The 7500-nt window shown below is 43.3% G+C and overlaps 1 protein-coding gene across 1 annotated transcript in view; it reads left to right on the forward strand.

Moving 5' to 3' along the window:
• The first annotated feature begins 6583 nt into the window (after positions 1-6583).
• Positions 6584-7500, forward strand: part of LOC143297500 (uncharacterized) — a 15365-nt gene continuing 14448 nt past the window's right edge. The window contains exon 1 of the mRNA XM_076609900.1: positions 6584-6748. The gene's annotated coding sequence lies outside the window, so the exon portion shown is untranslated. The remainder of the gene's footprint in view (positions 6749-7500) is intronic.

A 7500-nucleotide genomic window follows, 5' to 3' on the forward strand; every position in this document is an offset into this window, starting at 1 on the left:
GTGTTAGTGTGTTCCATCAATAAAATGTATCTGGTAGCAAATACGGTTTGGAGGGATTTTGTTTTCATCTAAAACGAACGCTATTTCCGCCTGTCTGTCTTGTCTATCTGTCTGCAGGCCCTCCACCCCTCTCTCTTTCTCTGTCTCTCTGACTTTCTCTCTCTCTCCAGATATATATATATATACAGAAAGACACATGCACACATATATAAATAGATATATGTAAATGAATATATATATATATATATATATATATATATATATGATCATTCAAATCACTCAAAATAAACATACGCACACACACACACACACAGAGTCACAGACACCACACACACATACGTGCGCGCACGCACACACACACAGAGTTATCAGAACCATCAGTTTGGGTGCAGCTGCATATTGTTCAAACCAGGAAACGTGAAGGCCGTATTGCCTGGGGACAATATCTTCCTTCAATAGGTCGTGGAGTTCATTCAGACTGCAGTGAAACACACGCTCGTCTGGACAAGTAGAACTGTCTTGTTTTTTTCTTCTGTTGTTTGGTGTCTTTTGTTTAATCAGATTTGTTGAATACGAATGTGCTTGAAATTGAAACCGTCGTGACCCGATGTTTTTTCTTTTGTTTTTTCTTGTCTTGTCGTCATTGTCAGCCCAGAGGTTTTCCTCTGCTACTGGTAACCACGTAACTCAAATTCTAGCCCAGAGAGTCGGGACATCAGTTACCTCCTCTGCTGTTCTGATGGTCATAATCGAACATACGACGGACTGTCATACATAACTCAGTACCACCTGCCGCATGTGGGCAATTCACAACCCGGAGAGGGGTAGGCCCTACCAGATTTGCCCAAGGAAGAAAAGAAGACATGCTATACATGCTTAAAGACTATACCACCTATCCAGGATAACAGTGATCCCTTCATCCATCCACCTCAACCAGGGCGGACACGAAAATGTGCTTCTGGGGGGAAGCCACAGAATGTCCGTGGAAGAAGCACCTTCGCATTCGCCACCTGCAGTGTAAAAACATCCAGATAGGCTGGAACGCCGACAGAATCGACCATTGAGGTGCACAGATATGCCTGGAACATCCTCGGCCTCTGTGAAATTAGATGGAAAAGTAAAAGAGAAGTACAGACAGTACAGGGCATGTCATGTACTGCAGTGGATCAGAAGACAGACAAGGAATGGTCTGTTGTTTTCAACAAGAACATAAAGAAGGCAGTACTGGGATGTTGCCCTGTTTCCAGTAGGATGACAAAATTCCGCTTTCGAGCAAATCCATTCAACGTCACAGTAGTGAAAATATATATCCCAACATCAGACTATGGTGATGACCACATTGAAACGGTCGTCAACCAGGTTAACAAGAAAGACGCCATCTTTCAGGCTGACTGGAATGTCAATGTTGGTATCGATGCTCAAGAGGACTAGACTTTTTACGACGCCCTGCTGTGACGAGAATACGTAGAACAGGGGACTGCGCCTGCTAGAATCCACCAATGATAATACTCTAGGTGAGCATAAAGAAACCCATCAATGCACATGGCACTCGTCAAACGGTCAGCATGACGGTCAGATAGACTATATTGTAGTGAAGAACCGGAACAGGTCTGGCATCAACAGGGCGAAAACAAAGACGTCTGTTAAAGCTGACCTTGGCATTGACCGTGGCCTTTGTCGTGATGAACTTTAAAGTACGACTGAGAAAAAGAGAGCGAAAAATAACCGCTTCAATTTCCATCTTGATAAAATGAGAGATCCTGAACAATTCCACACAGGAGAAAAATCGGACCATTGCTACTGCTTGATGATCTGGAAGCAAGCATAAACTGTAACTGAAGTCCTGTGTCCCTTGGAAATCCAAGCCGTGGATCACAAGCAACATCTTGGAGATATGTGACACTGTTCTAGATGGAGCCTAAAACTACAAAAGAAAAGTTGAGAAATAGTAGGAGAAATACAGCTCAATAAAAAGAGGTTGGTCAAATAATGAAGAATGCAAAGGAACAACGGTTTCAAGGCATCGAGAAAAACAACAACAACAACAACAACAACAAACTTGACAACAACGACATAAAGAAAGCTTTGAAGATTGTTACTGACTTGACTAAAACGAGACGACTAAAAGTCAGTGAAGCATTTGCAGAGACCCAGGCTTTGACACACAACGACACAGCTGGAAGAATCTGGTGAACAGTTCAACAGTGCGGCGCCCCAAATCACTTCAAAGGGTTATGGGCGAAGAAAAAGGGGTCTGTCTTGTCATGTCCTGGTCTGTATTGTCCTCTTGTCTTGTTTTTTCTGTCTTTCCTGTCCGGTTTTGTCTTGTCCAGGAAGGTAGCAGAATGGTTAAGACGCCCAGCTGCCAATATAGAGTGTCCGTGAGGGTGTGGGTTCGAATCCCGCTCTCGCCCTTTCTCCCAAGTTTGATTGGAAAATCAAACTGAGCGTCTAGTCATTCGGATGAGGCGATAAACCGAGGTCCCGTGTGCAGCGCACACTTAGCGCACAAAAAAAAAAAAAGAACCCATGGCAACGAGTGTTGTCCTCTGGTAAAATTCGGTAGAAAATATCTACTCTGATAGGTACACAAATATATATGGGTTCACTTAAAGCCTGACTAAGTGTGTTGGGTTATGATGCTAGTCAGATGTGGTGTAGCGTACATGGATTTTTCCGAACACAATGACTCCTCCTTGGGGAAAATGAAACAACTTGTCCAGTTCTGTTCTGTGTTGTCTTGACATGCTGTGCATTGTCCTGTATGGATGTGTTCCTGTTTGTGTTGTCTTGACATGCTGTGCATTGTCCTGTATGGATGTCTTCCTGTTTGTGTTGTCTTGACATGCTGTGCATTGTCCTGTATGGATGTCTTCCTGTTTGTGTTGTCTTGACATGCTGTGCATTGTGCTGTATGGATGTCTTCCTGTTTGTGTTGTCTTGATTTGCCCTCTTTGTGTTGTCTTGACATGCTGCGCATTGTGCTGTATGGATGTCTTCCTGTTTGTGTTGTCTTGACATGCTGTGCATTGTGCTGTATGGATGTCTTCCTGTTTGTGTTGTCTTGACATGCTGCGCATTGTGCTGTATGGATGTCTTCCTGTTTGTTTTGTCTTGACATGCTGCGCATTGTGCTGTATGGATGTGTTCCTGTTTGTGTTGTCTTGACATGCTGTGCATTGTGCTGTATGGATGTGTTCCTGTTTGTCTTGTCTTGACTGCTGTGCATTGTGCTGTATGGATGTGTTCCTGTTTGTGTTGTCTTGACATGCTCTGCATTGTCCTGTATGGATGTCTTCCTGTTTGTGTTGTCTTGACATGCTGTGCATTGTGCTGTATGGATGTGTTCCTGTTTGTGTTGTCTTGACATGCTGTGCATTGTGCTGTATGGATGTCTTCCTGTTTGTGTTGTCTTGACATGCTGTGCATTGTGCTGTATGGATGTCTTCCTGTTTGTTTTGTTTTGCTTTGTTCTGTAATCGTTTGGTTTTCCCCCATATCGTTCTGTCGTGACTTGTTCGGTCTTGCTTTGTCTTGTCTTGTGTACATCAGACTGTCGTTTATGAGTCGTTTTTAAATATGTCCTCTCCTGCTACATTTCCTATCATTCTGCCTTGCCCTATCTTGTATTCACTTTTAATAGTGGTTTTAGCAGTTCTGTGTGTGTGTGTGTGTGTGGTATTTGTACGTATTTGTGTGTGTTTGCACATGTGTGCGTGTGAATATGTGTGTGTTCGATTTCGTGTCTACTCACCTGGTGTGATTTTACACTGTGAGTGGTTTTTTGTTGTTGTTGTTGTTGTCGTTGTTTGTTATTTTGCGTGTGATCGCGCACGCACGCACGCACACACACACACACACACACACACACGGACACACACACACACACACGGACACACACACACACACACACACACACACACACACACGGACACACGCACACACACGACCACACACGACCACACACACACACACACACACACGGACACACACACACACACACACGGACACACACACACACACACGTCGACGCTGCCCACACACCTTGACGGACACTTCATTCCAGAGCACCAGGATATCCTGCATAACCACACGCAGACTCACACACACGCACACACACACACACGCGCTCGCACACACACACACACACACACACACACACACACACGAGAGAAGAAAGCCCCACCCAGTCAAACAGGGTGATCTGACGACTCCGATAACAAGCCTCCTTCGCCCCACCCTCAGTGTGGTTACACGTATTGTATAACCCCAAGAACCTGCATCCGCTCAACAAATCGTGTCTGATAGTCATCCATGTAGGTATGAATACATACCTAATTTATTCCTGGGGTGTGGACGTGTGGGGTGAGAAACGGAAAGGGGGTGGGGGGGGGTGGAGATGGCAGGGAGGGGGGGTGAGGGTGTGGACTGCACACGCCACGTGCTCTTTTTTCTTTTTCTTTTTTTTTTTATTATTATCTTTTTTTTATATTAATGTTATTGTTTTGGTTTTGGTTTTCTGGTTGGGTTTTACCATGAGTTTATATGTTTATAGAAAACAAAAGGTAAATGTATCTTTTTTAATGGTTGTATCTGAACACCTGTAAAAAAAAAAATGAAAGGAGTAAGTGTTTTGACAGTTTGAACGGTTTTGATTATCCTGAAAAGTACATACAATATTTCCATGGTCACACCTGCCTCTGTCGCACAGGTAGCTGTCTGTCTGTATGTCTGTCTGTGTATCTACTTAGAAGTCATAAAATTATTTTCCTTTCTAATTCTTTTGGCCTGGTGTGTGGGCCCTATAGCCATGTATGGCTTCGTGTGAACCTGGTGAACTCCTTTGGAAATAGAATAATAATATACAACTGAGTCTGGACATGCAGTACTCGTTTTCATGTGATTTGTTGTTTTTTTGGGTCACCACCACTGCCACCATCCCCCACCTCCGCCCTCTCTCTCTCTCTCTCTCTTCCCGTCCTCTACAACATTGTGATGGAAAGAGGAAAAGCACGTTATGTGGGCGGGAAGGTGTCAGACGGTCCACAGAGCAAGGTATCCAGTATCACCGGGTTTGGGTTTTTTTTCGTGAGGGATTCACGCCCTCCTTCACACCGATAACATCACACAATCAAGACTTCCGTGAAGCCAATGGACCGTGCAGTGCCGGCCGCGAGCGTTTCTGGTTGGGAGTTGATGGTATGGTGAATTTATCGTTGCCAAAAGTGTGTGATTTCAATGCAAGCAACTGTAAGTATTGTATCGTATCGTATCATATTGTGTTGTGCTGTACCCTGTGTTGCTCATAACTGTAGTCCACAATGGACTGCACTGAAATTTCATGTCTTAAGTTGTGACACTTTGCCTCGAATACAGAAAAAATCACAGTCGTATGCCTTACGCTCTCAAAAAGCTGTATTCATTTAAAGGGCATAGAGCTTCAAGAATATGCGCTGTAGCAAGATGTCTCATTGAATATAAATCTGCACTTCAACTGACGTCACGTGCCTTGTTCACGAGTCAGTGCTTGATCCGTTGTGTTCGCCAATGCGTCACGTGACGTCACTGGAAAATCCAAGGTTTATCCTCAAGCGCTTATTTTACAATTTGAAAATTTCGTGGGTTTTTTTTTTTATTGTTTGTTGTTGTTTTTTGTTGTTGTTGTTGCTGTTTTGCTTTCTTTACGAGGCTCGATCAGCATTAAGAGCTTAATGGGGTTTTTTCACAGTACAATTGAAATTTGTCACGAATATATGTGGGAAATATATTGAAATTTCCCACACAACTATTCAGTTTGTTTTTTTCACGGATAGATAAGTGCTCAAGATACAGTTTGATAAAAACACCTTTTGGAACAGGTGCTACGCCATAAATGTGTTTCTCATTGAATTCAAAAGGTCCAATCGGCTGTCGTTACTCAGCGAAAATTCCCCCTCATCCACAGAGACTGTGACTGCGTTGGTGAAACAATGGAAAAATCAGGATAAGGATTCATGTCGTTTGTGACCCAACTCCGAGCGATCTATCCGTGTGTCTGGGAAAGAACAGTTGTTTTTGACGATCTTTTGATTGGAAGTCCATCCACCTCCATCCTTGTTTCTCGCCATATATATATATATATATATATATATATATATATATATATGGGGGAGGGGGAAGAGAGAGAGAGCTTCTTTCCACACCCCTCCCCTATTTTCTCTCCCTCTTCTTTCCTTGTGAAATATCTGTTTAGTATGTTTGTATTGTATGACTTAGTATTGTAGTGATAACAATTACAAACATTTCAAGAATCAAAAAGAGCTAAACCTATTTCATGTATTAACATATCAACGAGGAATGTTGATACATTCTATCGGAAGAGGGCGTTGTTGTTAATTTAAACCGAAGTAACCCATTTTCAAGTGGGACAAAACATAGAAGGAATAGCCTATGCTATTCTCGCGAAGAACAATATGTCGAATAGCGCCTCTAGAAAAGGCGCATTTTCAGCATGTCCTTGCCATTCTGTATTTCGTCTTTCCTGAGGTTTCTGTCTGCGCTTCAGCTGTTGGTTATTCTGCTCATTGCCACTGTTATTACCACAGCGCTTCCTTGGTGGTTTTATTTTCTTTCAGTGACCGATGGCCGTCACTGTGCCCACATTACCATAACTGTCGTAGCTGACGTGTGTGCTCCTTCACGAGTTGTGTATATAAGTGGGGGAGGTGCTGGTGTGATTTTTCCCCCTCTGGGGTTATCATGAAAACAGGTAAATACTTGATATCGGTTTTTGTTGTTTTTATCTCAGAGTTCTCCCGAAGTGATGTTTGTCTCAGAGTTCTCCCGAAGTGATGTTTGTCTCAGAGTTCTCCCGAAGTGTTGTTTGTCTCAGAGTTCTCCTGAAGTGTTGTTTGTCTCAGAGTTCTCCCGAAGTGATGTTTGTCTCAGAGTTCTCCTGAAGTGTTGTCCTGAAGTGATGTTTGTCTCAGAGTTCTCCTGAAGTGATGTTTGTCTCAGAGTTCTCCTGAAGTGATGTTTGTCTCAGAGTTCTCCTGAAGTGATGTTTGTCTCAGAGTTCTCCCGAAGTGATGTTTGTCTCAGAGTTCTCCTGAAGTGTTGTCCTGAAGTGATGTTTGTCTCAGAGTTCTCCTGAAGTGATGTTTGTCTCAGAGTTCTCCTGAAGTGTTGTCCTGAAGTGATGTTTGTCTCAGAGTTCTCCTGAAGTGATGTTTGTCTCAGAGTTCTCCTGAAGTGTTCTCCTGAAGTGATGTTCGTCTCAGAGTTCTCCTGAAGTGATGTTTGTCTCAGAGTTCTCCTGAAGTGATGTTTGTCTCAGAGTTCTCCCGAAGTGATGTTTGTCTCAGAGTTCTCCTGAAGTGATGTTTGTCTCAGAGTTCTCCCGAAGTGATGTTTGTCTCAGAGTTCTCCCGAAGTGATGTTTGTCTCAGAGTTCTCCTGAAGTGATGTTTGTCTCAGAGTTCTCCTGAAGTGTTGTCCTGAAGTGATGTTTGTCTCAGAGTT

This window comes from Babylonia areolata, chromosome 22 (genome assembly GCF_041734735.1).
Source record: "Babylonia areolata isolate BAREFJ2019XMU chromosome 22, ASM4173473v1, whole genome shotgun sequence".
NCBI lineage: Eukaryota > Metazoa > Mollusca > Gastropoda > Neogastropoda > Buccinidae > Babylonia > Babylonia areolata.